This window comes from Anser cygnoides, chromosome 6, assembly GCF_040182565.1.
Source record: "Anser cygnoides isolate HZ-2024a breed goose chromosome 6, Taihu_goose_T2T_genome, whole genome shotgun sequence".
In the NCBI taxonomy this organism is placed as follows: Eukaryota; Metazoa; Chordata; class Aves; order Anseriformes; family Anatidae; genus Anser; species Anser cygnoides.
Genome location: NC_089878.1, coordinates 12,393,561 through 12,409,790, shown reverse-complemented (window position 1 = coordinate 12,409,790; position 16,230 = coordinate 12,393,561).

The window sequence follows — 16,230 nt, the reverse complement described above, 5'->3', positions numbered from 1 at the left end:
TCGGCGTTAAGGTGGTTTTCCCCGGCCCGAGGAGATGGCGGCACGGTGCCTCCCTCAGAGCACCCCCGGCGTGTCGGGGGAGGCGGCGGGGCCCGGCTTCTGCCAGCTCGCCGGGGCAGGAGCCAAAATGGCCCCGGGACCGTGCCCCCCCTGGAAGCCAAAATGTCGGAGCCTGGGTCTGCTCCCCACACAGCGCCGTCGGTCCGAGCCTTGGAGGCTCGTAAGGTTTCTTTCTAAAAATGAGAATGTCAAAAGTACGGAGCTCGTTTGTTGGCGGACAGACCTGGGGCACCTTGCAGCAGTCACCAGAGGAAAATGTGGCAGGCTATATGCCGAAAATGTGCCCAGTTCTCCGTAACAAACCCACAGCCACCACCTGCTGCAGAGGTGCAGACCAGGTGTGTGAAACCTGCCTTGTTCCACCTGGTAAATCGGAAGGATTTTCTGTGCCTAGGCGGGACAAGGTTCACCCATAGCTCAAAATTACAGAGTGCTGTATGATCACGTTTCCCTGTTTTTCCCTGCGGCGTAGCTCCCAGGGTCCTGCTCATGCAAACACTGCTAGAACGGCTGTGCTGAGCATGGACAGGACTGGAGGTGAGCAGGAAGGCGAGCCAGTCATGAAAACATGACCAAGAAACAGCAAGGAACAGGGTCAGAGCAAAAATCCACTACTTTGTGTAAACCCCACCAGGTATTTTCAAATACAGCACTCTAAGCTGCACCCTCAGAAAGCAGCGGAGAACTTGTGAGGTGCCTGCACTTTGGAAGTGCAAAGTGCAAACAGAAGTACAGGCGTGTAGAAAGATGCACACGTGCAAAAGGTCTGCAAGGAGAGGGGTTGACATCGAAACCAGCCTCCTCCCAGGGCAGCCCTCACAGGCGAGCTGTCGTAGCGGCTCGCTGTGTTGGCGCGCTGGCACAGAGCCACCCTCCAAGCGTTTTGAAACACACCCTGACTTGTGAGTGCACATTTGAGTCCCCAGTGCCAAAGGGGAATGGTGGTAATCCATCTAGCTTTCCTGTAGCTCCACTCCTGCTGCTCCGTGGCAGGATATCAGTCCATAGACGCCAGACTCTGGCTGCAAATATGGTTTCCTGTAACTGTTATTATTTGGGCTCAAGCGATCCAGAGGAGAGATGTGCAATCTGCAAGTCAAACGTGTTTGCCTTGCCCAGTAAAAGATCAAAAAGGGAAGGAAGCAATGGGATTTTCAGAAGCCACCAGCACTGGCTAGCACTGCCACCTTCCCCTGCTGCTGTCCTTATGCCATTAAACAAGGCAGACCTGGGGCCAAGGAACGTCCCCCCTGGAATGAATTGGCTGCCGGTCTGGAAATGTGACTCAAGGTCTGTTTGGCCTTCCTTGAGTCAAAGGGACCAGATCTGGAAACCAGACACTGGGGCTAGGTGGAGCTCCAGCCCTCAGTGTTGTTGGCCTGCACTCCCGCACATTTGTGGAAGACTTCCTAGGATCGAGATGGGATCTGTCAGGGCTTGTCAGGGCTGGGCAGTCTCTGGGATGATGGAGCAGATTAACCACCCTCCGACAGGCTCCTCTGTGAGCAGCATGTTCCTCCTGTGGTTTCTAACCTGAATCTACCATTTGATCCCTCAACAGAGGCTCTGTGTGACCACTCTGTCTGCTTGCTGTCAGGGAAGTGGCCTGGCACTGGGCAGCAGCACAGCGGCTGCCACAGCTCTGCCAGGGGCTGGAAATTGAAGCTGGAGCTTCAGCAACACAAGCAGGGGATAAATCCATCTCGATGTACATCTCAGTTCCCTGTTGCTATGCCTGATAATAGCACAAGACAGACCAGAGCAACTTGCTAGCAATTGCATTGTGCCACGGATTTAATGGGACGAGATTTAATGAGCTCCCCCAGCTGCAAAGCATTGTGTTGGACTGCTGGCCAGCAATGAGGTCTCATCCAGAGGAAAAAGGCACATTAGTGCATGGGCTTTCATATACATGGCCTCAGACCAGAAGCTGTAATGCCTGTGTGCACAAGGGGATAGTTACTGCAAGGGACAGAAACCTTTGTACTTCAGTGCCTTCGTAGGAAGAACACGATGCCAGTTTTCAAAGCACTTAGGAACAGGCCACTCCTGCTCAGCACAACTTCTCTTTAAAATAGATTTGTTTATTCACTGTGTGTCATCTGGAGCTGACTCTGCTCTTCTCCCATGGGTAAAACGTGGACAGGAAAGAAAGGGGAGCAGAGGAGGCAGCAGTGTTTACTTGCAGTATGCTAGTTATCCCCGTGGACAAAGCACAGCCCCAGAGAGGCACAAAGTGGCTGGTAAACAGTGCAGACAAAGCTGGAAAGTGAGTGTCTGGATCACTTGTGATAATATATTCATTCAGCACTTCTTGTAGCAAATGCCTCCTGTTTAACTACTCATCTCTATATCCACATATTTGTATATGTTTTTATGTCCTTATGTGCTGCAATGAAAAGCAGAAAGATAGTATATACCATATCCCATTAGACTTTCTAGTAGTCTACCAAACTGTTTTTTTTTTTCTCTTTTTTTTTTTTTCCCCATGAAAAACACAAACAATGCATCCCAAGCTGACCTAACCAGCTCTCATACAGGAGTGGTAGAAAGGGGTGACCGTGGTTGTTGTCTCAGCCTTGGAGATGGCCAGTACTGGGAATCCGTGGGTATCTGAGAAACTCTCATAGAGAAATACAAGCTGATGTACGTTTTTATCACTAAGTAGGTGCTATGGAAAAATGTAAATTTTGTGAACGTGTTAGCATTTAGCCAAGACCTAGGAAATGCCTTTTCCAAGTTTGGAGAAATAATTTTAGGTCCAGCGTACCTAGCTGCTCTGGCCAGGTGTATCTGCTACAAGCTGAAGGCGTAGGCTGTGGGCACCCTGGGTGCTTTTCCAGCCTGCTCCACCAGGAGGTTGGACTAGATAACCTCCTGAGGTTCCTTTCAGCCTGAATTATTCCATAATCCTAATAATTTCTGTGTCTGGAGCAGTGCTGAAGTAAAGCAACGTAATTAGCCCAACTCTGTAGTGTGGATAGGCAGCAGCATCTGCTCTGGAAAACCACTTCAGCTGACAGACAGTTTCATCTCATTTACATGTGAAAAAGTTATTGGGCTTAGACAGTGGATTTACTTAGAAATCCAAAAGAAGAGTCCCCACATGTATGCTGTGAGGGACATCCCCATGACGGTGGTACCCAGGACGCTGCCCAGCTCCAGGGCTCAGCATCAGCAGTGATCTGCTCCCAGAGCATCGCCAGAGGTCTCCTCGGAAGGGAAGATCGCCGTGGAGAAGCAGAGTGTCAGCCTTCCTATCACATAATTCACCATCAGAGCATGCTGGAGGATGAACTAAGCCATGCTCCCGAGGTCCATGGGCTGTTTCCAAAAACTGCAAGAGGCGGTTGCTGCTTGTTTGAGGTACACTGGGTAGCTCCTCCACTGCATGGCGTTGCAGAGCTCCTCTGGATTCAGGCAGCCAGGGCAGGTGAGCTCACTTGCTCTCCTCTTTTCTCCATGGCAAGCAGTCCATTACCTGTGGGTGGCCTTTCACATTGCTGCATTGATCCCACCCCGCTTGAAACCAGATCCACCCAGCAGTCGGGCCCTGTTACTCTCTCAAGGAGAGCTTCCAGCATCTAAAAATACCCAGTAACCCAACACAGCCAACATACACTGACTCACTCATTAGACAGGACCTTTTCTCCAGCTCCTAACACTGAAGTAATAAAAAAAGAAAAAAAAAAAATATATATATATATGCATATATATATATGCAAAGAAAGCTCCTTCTATTTCTCTGGAGGAACCCTCAGCCATGGGCAGCCACACCGCCACATTCACTAATGTTTGGTTGTTCACCTGTCCTGCTCCTGAAAACACTCAGCTCGGGGCAGACAGGAATCCTCCCGTCTTTTGGGGCACAGCTGGAGTCCCTGCATGCCCAGACCTGGCAAGCACCCTCCAACCTGCTCCTGTCTGCACAGGCTACCTCCATGTATCCCTTGTCACCAGATCCCAGAGCCCAGCAGTGGTCTCTGTTCTGCAGGATGGCTCAAAGCCCCCAGCAGCAGCATGTGCTCGTGAAGACAATATCATGGGGCACAGACATACAGGGACCTGCAGCTGAACCTGTCCTTCTGCCCTTCTGCACAAAAGGACAATTATGTATACCTGGTGCTAAAATGAGTGGTAAGCCCCTCCATTCTCCCACTGGAGAATGCCCTTTCCAGAGGCACCACCTTTTAAACCCCCAAGGTTCCTCCCAGACCTGCCAAGCACTAAAAGAAAGATGCATTATGAAATACTTAGCAATGATAACTGCTTCAATACCAGAGTAACAGTTAGGCTGCTCGAAAAGGGAAGGGAAGGGAAGGGAAGGGAAGGGAAGGGAAGGGAAGGGAAGGGAAGGGAAGGGAGAAAGGGAAGGGAAGGGAAGATGAAAAGAAAGGAAAGATGAAAAGAAAGGAAAGATGAAAAGAAAAGAAAAGAAAAGAAAAGAAAAGAAAAGAAAAGAAAAGAAAAGAAAAGAAAAGAAAAGAAAAGAAAAGAAAAGAAAAGAAAAGAAAAGAAAAGAAAAGAAAAGAAAAGAAAAGAAAAGAAAAGAAAAGAAAAGAAAAGAAAAGAAGAAAAGAAGAGAAGAGAAGAGAAGAGAAGAGAAGAGAAGAGAAGAGAAGAGAAGAGAAGAGAAGAGAAGAGAAAGAAAAGAAAAGAAAAGAAAAGAAAAGAAAAGAAAAGAAAAGAAAAGAAAAGAAAAGAAAAGAAAAGAAAAGAAAAGAAAAGAAAAGAAAAGAAAAGAAAAGAAAAGAAAAGAAAAGAAAAGAAAAGAAAAGAAAAGAAAAGAAAAGAAAAGAAAAAAGAGAAAAAGAAAAGAAGAAAAGAAAAGAAAAAAAGGAAAAGAAAGGAAAAGAAAAAAGAAAAGAGAAATATCATAGCCATTACTGTAATTCACGCTTAGCTCAGTCTATAAAACTTCTCTATTCCTGGATCTAAGCCAACAGCTTAAATTTTTAGTGAACGCTAAAGTTAAGTTGCCCTGGTGATAAATGCATCTGTGGGGAAAGGGGGAAAAATCCCTTCCACCCCATTTTTAGCAAAGCTCAACAGTTTTCTGTGGAATTCATATAATTTCTGAAATGGACATGAAGATGTATGTTAACAAGGGCCTGGGACAGAAAACAGAAATGAGCGATGGGAGGAGAACTTAATTACAGCATCCGGGATTGTCATTAGGATTGGGGCTGTAATCACAAAGAAGACAACAGATAGGTTACTTGCAGTCTGGTGAGCTCCTGGAATGAATTTATGAAAGTGCAGAAAGTTAATAATGCTGCAAATGTGTCTTGACATTGCTTAATATGTCTGTCTTCAGGGAGGAGAGAAAACTGGTGCATCAGCTGTATTTATGTGCATTTTTACCTTCCATCAGGTGTCCAGGACTTTGCTCCTTCAATTCTGAACACAAGAAAGTGGGAAAGATGGAGTGGAGGTTAAACTGAAACATGACAGCAAGGCAGAGACTAGAAAATCCCACCCATCTGTCGTCTTCAGCATGGCACAAAATGGTGATGAATGGTGATCCCACTGATCCCAGCAGACTGGTATGGTCACTTCTGCACATGAGGAACGAGGGCTGGGTGAAGAACCAGCAGGAGAAACCCAGATAAAATCAGTAGCCTGGTTGCAGGGGCTGGCAGGTCACAAACATCTCACCTGCAAGGGGGATCTTGCAGAGAGATGTGGGTCTCACTGCATCTTGGCTCCTTGATGCTTGCTGTTTGCTGTTTTTTGCTTTGAAGGTGCCTTTTTATGAGGGAACAGGCCACACGCTTGTTGTCCTACATGCCCCCTTCATTTCTCCCAGTAATATTATGAGACCTTTTGAGATAGAGCAGGTTTCCAAGCACTTTTTTGAAATCCTGTCTCAGGAGCCTTTGGGTCACCAGCCAATCTGGGAGCTGGCCTCAGCTCATGGACATTGCCTGCTGGTGGGTATTTACTCTTCAGGACACATTTCTCTGATCAGGCCATTTCCAGCAACAACTACAGGCAGCATCTGAGACATCCCCAGCAGGAGACGGGAGGGAAGCACCAGTGCAGTTTTTATCACTATTTTCTAGGTGGAATTGCCATCTGGACCCTTCTCTGATGGCAGATGTGGGAGTATCAAAGGAGAAGCAGGCGCCTCCTTTACCTCAGTCAACAAACGAAACACCTCCTTGCAGGCAGGTTAGAAAATAATATAAAATCTGCTGAGGACAAGTTTCCATTGACAGCAAAGAGCTGCCCAGAAATGAGTCACACAGGAACGTTTTAGTCAAACTTCCCCCACTCCCACCAGGGAATTTGCAGACAAAGGATATTGTTGGTTTGGGGTTTGGGGGGGATTCGCTTTTGTTTTTGGTTTTGGTGGGTGTTGGTTTTGTTGTTGTTGTTTTTGTTGGTTGGCTGGTTTTTTGTTTTGTTCAGAATATTTTATTCAGAAAATATTTAGATTTTGATGGGAAGAAAATGAAAATCTTTTTTTTTTCTTCTTTGCCCTTTGAACAACTTTTAACACCACTTGTGTGCAAATGTCAGAAGAAATACCTAAAGGAAAAGCAAGAGCAGCAAGAAAGATAGGAGCTACCAGAGAAGAGGAGGAGAAAAGTTCACTTCGAGCACACAAAACGCGTGTGAAAAACACTTGTCTGCAGCCTTCCCTGTCCCTCCTCTTCCTCTGAGTCTGGGCATTGCCTGCTTCAACCCCTGCCAAGGAGCATCTGCCCTCGTGGTGCAGTAGGATCTGCAGCAGGTACGTGCCCTGTGCTCAGGGTCTTGCAGAGGAGCGATAGGTAGGGTCCGACAAGAAGAGATGAAGCAGGTTTCACCACCATGGGTGATAGCCCAAGCACAGGAGAAGTTCAGCCCCATTTCCTACGATTGTTACCACTGTTGGGGTTGAGCTGAGAGCTGGTGCCTGCCTCACAAAAAACACCACCAGCAGCATTTGCTCTCAGTGTTGAAACATGCCAAAGTCACTATGCTGAGGAGTATAGAAAATGGCTAAATCCCCCGGAGAGTTTTCTAGTTATAACATAAGTAAGCAGTGGGAATGTTAGGAGCATTCCCTTGGCTATTAAATAATCAGAGGGGTAAAAAAAAAAATCAGTTATGCAAAGCATACCTGCATGGAAATGGGGAAGGGACGTGCTGTCACCAGTGAGAAATATCCAGCAGCAGGAAGCATTGATTGAAGCAATAAGCAGAGGTGATGTGGGATGGGAGGCCCTGCTCCACCAGGTGCCCGATGGCCAGACTCTGGTGCTTTTCCCTCACCTGTTGGACCCACAGCTCTGATTCCTTTCACCAAGCACATGCATCCCTATGTAAATCGTTCCCGTTTCATAGATTTCCTGCAATAAACCAAATCGAGTATTTACATTCCTAGGAACAAGTTTTACTACAGATATTTCAGTTAGGCTTAGAGATCATGTTGGCTCAAGTGGGACTGAACTTGATCCCCAAACAGAGAAAAGAAAAAAAAAAAAAAAGACTGTGACACAATTTGCTTGATAATATGGGAATGTTTGTCCCTTGCTTTGCTACTACCATTGCTGAAAGCATTAAAAATGTATGTAAGTTCCTAGGGAAAAATGTCAAATGTTTGTTCAAAGTTAGCGTTAGTCCATTGGTTTCATCCACTCTGTTGGCAAACTAGAATTTCCTGCACTGCCTCCATCCTCGGCTGAATGGAGAAGAAGCTGCTGTAACAGAAACACTTCGTTGGGTTTTGCAGATCAAAGATGAGGAGAACCTAATCTGAAAGGAATCACTTGCGTCTATTTATAACCATCCAAAATTTCATCAGGAGCAAAGTAGGGAGCAAATTAACTCAAAGCAGCAAGACCGGATCATCCCAAAGCAGGGCTGCAGTTTAAGAAGCTGAGGGCAACAGAAGCAGGAGGAAAGCAAACTTCCCACCCCTGCCCCTCACTGTGTGATCTCTGACAAGTCCTGAATGCTCCCTGAGCCACCATCCCCTTCTGAATGTGAAGCTGGAGATTTCCTAACCCCCACGTCACAGAAAGCAGAGCCAGGGATGCTGCGAACGGCACTCGTCTTTCATTCAAAATTATACCATGAGCTACATCAATGGGGAGAAAACTTTGAAATTGTGAGTGGAAGGGCAAAAATGAAAGAATGTTTTCTTTTTTAATCTGATGCTTTGCAAAATCGGTTTCAGATCAGGAGCTGAGGGTCAGGAGAGGTCAGTTTCGTGGTGTCCCAATGCTTATTGCTGGCACGACACTTCCTCTGCCTCATGGCTTTGCGTGAAGGTCTCTCAGGCAAAGAACATGGTTTATTCTGTGACCCATCACCACCAGACCCAGAGAGAAGAGGAATCACCATGAAATATTGCCATTTGAATGCATCCGGCTTTTCTGCATCAGTCTATCCACATGGCACATGGCCAGGCTTTTATTGTTTATTGCACTAGAAAGATGCAAAATGTCCCAAACCAGAGCTGGTCTCTTAACACGCAGAGATGTCAAATTGAATAATTGCCTCAACAAACTCACATGAACTCACAGGACATAGGGGATGTTTAGGATGCGAGGAAATGGCCTCAAGTTGCATCAAGGGAGGTTTAGATTGGATATTAGGAAAAAATTCTTCAAGGAAAGGGTGGTCGGACACTGGAACAAGTTGCCCAGGGAGGTGGCAGAGTTCCTATCTCTGGAGGTGTTTAAGGGAGGTGTGGATGTGGCACTGAGGGACATGGCTTGGTGGTGGGACTTGGCAGTGTTAGGTGATGGTTGGACTTGGTGATCTTTGGGGTCTTTCCCAACCTCAATGATTCTGTGATTCTACAAGTGATAAAAGGCTCACAGAGTCCCCTGTGCCAGTACCTACACCTCCCTCGTCCTTCAGAGGCCGTGCTTTTGGAGACATCTAACTCCACCACAGCATCCAGGAACAGGCACCAGGATCTCCAGGGCGTTGGACCTCTACGGAGAAAACACACTGCGAAGGTGGCAAGTTCTGGCAAAAGCTAGAAAATGCCATAACTGTGAAAAACAGGCATGGGACCACATGAAAATAGGAGAATTTCATAATGTGCTCACATAAACAGATGCATTAAGCCTGCTCTCCAGACAGTTCTAGCCTTGCGAGTGCTCGACTTTCCCACCTTAACACCGTGCTCTGAGCAGGCTTTTTTTTTCCCTGTGCCTTGTATATAGAAAATAGAGCCGCCCGCCCGCCCCCGGCCCCGAAGTAAGAGAATCCCCGTGTTGAGTGAGTGCAGGCGCTCGCGGGCTGACACAGCGTCCCCGCACAGCCACGGGGGGCTCTTTACGGATCAGCTCTGCGGGCACACGAGGCCCGGACCAGCCTAACCAAATCATTGGAGAAAAATAAACATCCTTCCCTTGGAAGTGCCTAGTGCAATTTCATTAAGCCAGACGATGCCTGCGAAGGAGCCGGATGTATATTTATTGAATTGAGCCCTGAGAGCGTAAAAGGGAAAAAGAAGCCCCCGGCCGCTATGGTGAGGGGGATTTAAGGAAACTAAACAAAGCAAGAGCTACCCCCTACTCCAATCCCAACACTAAAAAAAGAAACTACAAAGTCGTTTTCAGATGTGATTTCCGCAGAGGGTAATGCGAACATGCTGCGGTTTTAAAACAATTAAATGAAGAAAGGTGTCTTTGGGAAAGAGGGGCATAAGAATTACGAGCGTGTTCCCAACCAGCGGCATTCCTGCGTGTTTTACGGTACGCTCTGGACGCGGGCCCACCTCCGAGGTGGAGTGTGAACATAAAACATTTCCCCGATTGTTTTCCCCGCTCAGAGGCAGCGACGCCGCACAGCTGTGAAGCGACTGCAGGGCAGCGCTCCCTGCCCTGGCTTCCACTCGCGGTGGCAGGGCGAGGGGGCTTAGAGCTAATTAAGAAATGAAAATTGACTCTCGGCTCCACACATTGAAGCACCTCTCCCTGCCCCAGTCCTTCCCAGGGAAGAGGTTTCTGTTTCAAGGTATTTCAGATCAATCCATGTTCATTTTTATCCGCTTCTTTTGCCTCTTTTTTTCTTACTGGAAGCAGCTCTGGAGAGGCTATTTAAAATGCTTCAGCCACTAAAAATCAGCTTCCAGTAAAGAACTAACATTGACTGTTCTGATAACCCTTCTTATGGTGTCTCCTCCATCAGGTGTTACACATTTATTTTAACAAATGACCCCAAGTTCTCACCTGTCCCCTCACAACAGGGTCCTGGACATTAGAAATGTCACCCTTCTCTGCTTCAGAGATAGAAAATACAGCCATCCATGCCTGGAGGACACGGGAATGTTTTCCTGGTGATCAGGACAGAGACATAGCAAATTAATAGTAACCCAAAGCATTTTACAGGTACCTTTATGCTGGTACAAAGGTGTAATTTTGGCTTTTGGCTTGCATCCCTACTAAGAAAGGATGAAAGATACAATGAACAAAGGGAAGATGAAATAAAAAGTGTAACAAAGTGAGAGATGACCTACATGAAGACAAGAGGGGCAGGCAGGGATGTGTCTTTGCCACTACACCAGTAATTCCCTCCAGCAGGTTCAGCCCCGCATATGGCACCCTGGAACAGCGGCTCAATGCCCTCCGCTCAGATGGATGCTGCGGGAGCTGACGGCAACGCCACGCGATGCCACGACCCAAAAAGCATCTCTAAGCTATCTGTGCTTTTAACAGCATCCCTTGCTCAGGTCAGGAGTGTCACATTACACGGTCCTGCTGCTGTGAGAAGTGGGAAGGAAGACAGCATAGCCTCTCCAGAATATTTCAGCTGGGCTGTACATGCTGATCAAGCGGGCTGCCTCCCCTCCGTGGTGCTTCACAGAGCTTCTCCAAAAGCACAAATCCACGCGAGGAAAAGGCTACCAAAACCCCGGGCTGTGACATCTCGGCAGCCCTGAGGACCCTTCCCCAGGCAGAAGCAGGTGCCGCGGCCAAGGCGCTTTGCACAGCGGGGTGAGTGGATTTGCCACACGTTGCTGGACTGGGGGCGATGGGGTATGATTATGGGGTAATCGTCATCCCCCGTTATCTGGGCAGGTGGGGCTGCACCACTGCTTCCTGCTCAGATGGAGTGAGACAAACCTCTTAAGGCTTCACTCCCCACAGCGTGGAAGTTAAACTCTAATAGAACGCAACGTGTCAGAGTTTAATTTTAAAAAATAATATATATATATATTTTAAAAGCTAAAAATAGAGAAAAGAGCAAGAAAAGCAGAAAAAAATACAGTCATCAGCACCCAATTATTACCAGCATCCACAGGGTATGGAATCTGATACCCGTTGCCTTTATCAGGTCAGGGTTTGACAAGTGAAAGCAGCAGATTATGGCAGATTTTCAAAGCCTTTTTAACAGCGCAGACAACTGCAAAGCTGGCTACTCCAGTCTCAGCCTTATTAAAGGCTATTTTCATAACCATAAACTAAGAGAACAATGTCTCATTTTATAATTAATACGTATTGTTATTAATAGATTTAAACAAAGCTGGCTTTCATTCCTTCATTTAGTGGTGCATTTGGTGAAGCACTTAAAGGGGGCCACTCCAGTGTACACATATAACTGTTTTAATTACATCCTGTGAATTTATTTTTCCAGGGAGAAATATTTCTCGGGGAAAATGTCTATAAAAGTAACTTTAGAAGCAATGTAATTTTGTGTGTGTTTCCTATAGGAAATCTGTTTAGTTTAAGTCCCAGGTTCTAACACTCTCCTTTATGCAGCAGTGCGACCTGAAGAATGCTGCTGACAGCTGTATTAAAACCTTGTATCTCTTCTGAAATGAAATTGCTGATGGATTTGTGAGTCATAACTCGATGGGACCTTGCCTCCTACCTCTTGACTGGATTTCGTTAGCAGGACTCCTTCACAGCCCCCCAGAAAGGAGGCAGCGCACGTTAATGGGCACTCCGGGCGTTGATTTATCTGCCCATGTTGGTGTTGCATTTGCGAGTTATTTTTACTGTCATTTATTTAACCAAGGACAGCCCCACAGGAGCTTGGCTTTAGTTTCCCAGATACAAGAAGAAAAGTTTTATGGATTTCACAGCCATCAAAGTGAGAGTTCCCAGGGAACATATCCTCCAGGAAGGCTTCACTCAGGCTTGAGCATTTCTTGCTTTCCCCTAGGAAGTGACAGACACAGCTGTAAACTCAAGTGCACAGCCCCTTTTTCACCCTTAAACTCCTCGTTTCTGGGACTTGCATGTGTCATTTCACCTCCTAACTTCATCCCCATCTTCAGCAGTTAGCAATTAGCAGCGTTTTGTTCCTTTGCCAAGGAAAAGTCCATTCTTCCTCTGGGTGACCGGACACAGAGGACAGGGACAGGCATGCTGTAGGTCCTCCACTCTGCCGGTCTCTTCCCTGCAGACCACAGGCTGCTATCCATGCGGCAGAAGCCATATGTCTGGGTCCTGGTCATGGCCAGCTCCTGGGCAGCTTGGACTTCTAACATAAGATGATGGAAAAAAATGTTAAATGCCTGCTGCTGGAGCTAGCAAATCAGCTTTTTCTTCCCTGGTAACTTCCTCTGCAGCACTTAGGTCATCCTGATCAGATGTTGCTCTATGCCTCATTGTCATGGAAGAGCAGACATGCCCCATCCCAGCAATGAGAAGGTAGTGAGGTGTACCAGCACTGCGGGGTCCTGCTTGGAAAGCCTTTCTCTGCCCTACTTCCTCTGAATGCTGGTGTGAAGAGTCATCTAGGGGAGAGCACTTTTCCTCATTTGAGGAAATGACCCAGCTCCTGAGAACACCAAAGGAAAGCAAAAGCAGTTTTCACTACATCACGTTTTTCCTTTCCTCCAGCAGTTTTTCCTTGTCCATAATGACAAGGAAGCAGACACTGCAGAGCAGCACCTCACCAGCAGCAGGCTCAGGTTAAGCAAGGGAAGAGTCAGGTGTCCTTTCGAGACTCTGGGCTCCAAAAGAGTGGCCAGCTGTATGTCTGGAAACAGAATCCAGCTCTGTGCATGGCCCTTGAAGGAAAGTTCACGTGGCTGAAAGTTTCTGATGGTAACAGTTGCCCTAATAAAAGACAGTCCATCAGCTTACAGGAGGACAGTATTTTCAGGGTTCATTGCATTCTGCCACATCTTTGATGCTAATTCTCTTGTGCTGACTGGGCACTGCCTTGAAATTGGTGGTAATTTGTACACTGTGCTGACAGATCCTTTATCAGAAAGGTCCTCTTCCTTCGTTTCCCTTTCCACCATTAAACCAAGAGAAGTAAATGCAGTGTGTGTTCTTGAAAGTAGGCTTGATCAACTCTCTGTGAACTTCTTCAGCTGCTGTGAGGTTTCATCCGCCTTGAAAATTACATCCTTCCAGAGCACTTAGGGTTTGAGTCATATTAGTCATAGGAAAATAATAAAGTAAAATACAGAGAAATTAGCTTTCCCATATGCAGGGTATGGTGGATCAGCTTTGCCAGCTATAAAAACTGATCCTGGTTACTTACTCCTTGTGGTGACAGGTTATTTTCACTGTTCACTTGAGACAGTGTGCAGTACATTAGCAGTACCACAAATTAGTCTGTAAGGACCATTCTTGAACTCCAGTAAAGCAAGTCTGTCAATGCCACAAAACAGGGAATGGCATTTCATTCTGCCAAACACACTTATGGAACAAACCGAAAGTGCTATAGGCCAGTAACACAGGCGGAAAAAGACAGTTGCACCTTATCACATAAGAAAGCAGGTCTCCAACAGGTGGAGTCATTACTAGCCCTTGCTAATTCTTCTCCACTATTATTGATCTGTTTGCACCATTGCAAAACCTAGCGCCATTGCTGTAAACAGCGTGCCAGGATGGTACTGTGAGATGCTAGTCACTTAAATGAAAGTGATGGAAGGGAGATGGCTTCCCTCAATGAACGAGATCTATTGCAGAACCGGAGAGGAAGCCAGTGTAGTGAATGTTATTGTGTTCCCACGCCAGTACTCATTGCTTTGATCTGCAAGTCTTTGGCAGGACTTGATGTCTCTGATCTAAATTTGTCTGGATTTTGGACTGACCTGGATGGAGCTGTGTAATCCAGCAGCTCAGTGGCTTCATGTAAAAAAAAAAAAATAAATAAATAAAAAAAACCACTCATCCACTCATTCTTAGCTCTAAGAAAATCTGGGTGGCAAACTAGAAATCATCTTGAAAGGCCGCACCTTCATCACATCAGGTGCTGAAGTTAGGGCTATGACCAGAAAGTATTGACTCACCTAATTAACTCCTAAAACTCAGAGAGGATGGGAGATATCCTACTGAACAGATGAAATGGAGAACAGCACGACTAGCAGTTCCTAAACACTTTCCAGTTGGATTGCTTTGAAGGAAAAAGCCAAGCTTGGAGCCAAGGCATGAATAAATGGCATGGAGCGCTCTGGAGTCCCGATGGATGTGAGGCCCAAGGCATAAACCCACCACGGCAGGTTTCACACTGGTACTTTAGGCTCATGCTTTCTGGGAAAGCTTTTTTTTTTTTTCCCTCCATAGACTCACAGAATGGTTTGGGTTGAAAGGGACCTTAAGGATCAGCTACTTCCAGTCCCCTGCCATGGGCTGGGCCCCCTCAACCAGAGCAGGCCCCATCCAGCCTGGCCTTGGGCACTGCCAGGGATGGGGCACCCACAGCTCCTTGGGCAGCCTGGGTCAGGGCCTCACTGCCCTCACCTCACCTTTTTGCCAGGTTTGGACCCACAAAGAGGAAGCCCAAGTGGTTGGGCAGTTACTGGCTAGAGGTGGTGTGCCACCTCTGCCTGGGCTTGGAGCGAGAGGTGCTGCTCCGAGTTGGTACCAGGTAACAGAGCGAGGCCCTGCTTGGTGAGGCTGGAGGGGAAGCCTCGAGACCCATCCCGCTTCAAGGGCACTCAAGACAAAGCTGTGAGGGGTCAAGGCAGAGCAACGAGATCTTGCTTGTTTGTCGAGGACATCTGAAGAAAGGGTAAAACAATAGGCCAAAAAGATTATTTTTATCTCATGAGTGCATAGGAAAACAGTTTTCTTCAGGAAAAAGACAAAATTACACTTCTTTCTTGCTAATAAAGACAAGTTTACAGTTTTTGCTTTGATGAGTGCCATACTCATTTATTAATTTTTTCATGGTTTGTCTGTGAGGGGTCCAAAAGAACACCTAAACCTCAAACTCTCTTTGCACTGCTACGTGACAAAATAAACTGTATTTACAGCCAAGACACTTGGTTACTCTGCCTATAGCCGAGACCTGGAGGAAGCCCTTGTGAGGCTTTCATGCGGAGCCCAACACCTCTTGATCAGACTTTCCAGGAAGATGCCAGCTTCCTCTGTAGATAGTTAAAAGATATATTGCTTAATGTGAAAAGAAATAAAGGAGATGCTTAGGACAGTGTTGGAGGTTACAACTCTTTCCCTTGACTGAGGCTAATGGCTTCCATGCACCGAAGCGTTCAGGCAACTGGCAAGTTCTCTGTGGCTGGTGTGTCCCCTGGCTCCTCTGCCAAGGCAAGGACACCCTCCTCTATGGCACAGGAAAAAAGTTAAGGCTTTATCTCTTGTCACCCAAGCTGGTCTCTGGCTTGCCTCTCCTTGTGAGCCATCCTGCATTAGCACTGGGAGTTGGGTCCTTTTCCTCCCCCTTCTCTCCAAGGGGTTTTAATTAGCATTGCCACTGTACTCCTTAATTTGACTGTATTCCTGGCTTCCAGTTTAAGCTCCCCCCCCGCTTTTTTTTTCTTGTTAGGAGCCCTTTAAGACACAGCTGTAAAACTCTGCAGACCATATATCATAACACTTCATAATCTCACTTACATTTTAGTAACACGAACAACAATCAGCTCATTCCTAGTGACCCAGAGAGCCCGAAAAGCGGTACGCCAGTTAATAACAGAGCTGGGAGCAAGGCGTCGAGCTGGAGCACCACTGCCCTCAGCCACCATCCCCGGTGGCCCTTTGGGAGGCTTCAGTGGGCGAAGGCTGAGCCCAAGGCAGTCAGGCAGCAGGGAGCAGGACACCTTGTTTCCTGCACAGCCTCTCCACAGGGGCGGATGCCTTCTGGCACAGTTTATCAGTGGGGCTCACTGGAAACCATCCAGTCAACTGGAAAACACTGCTACCCCTTTTCTGTGCAGACTGAGATTAGCACAGGACAGGGTCCCTCTCCTGTCATACAGCACTTAGCACAGCAAAGCCCCAGTGTAATTAGCCCCTT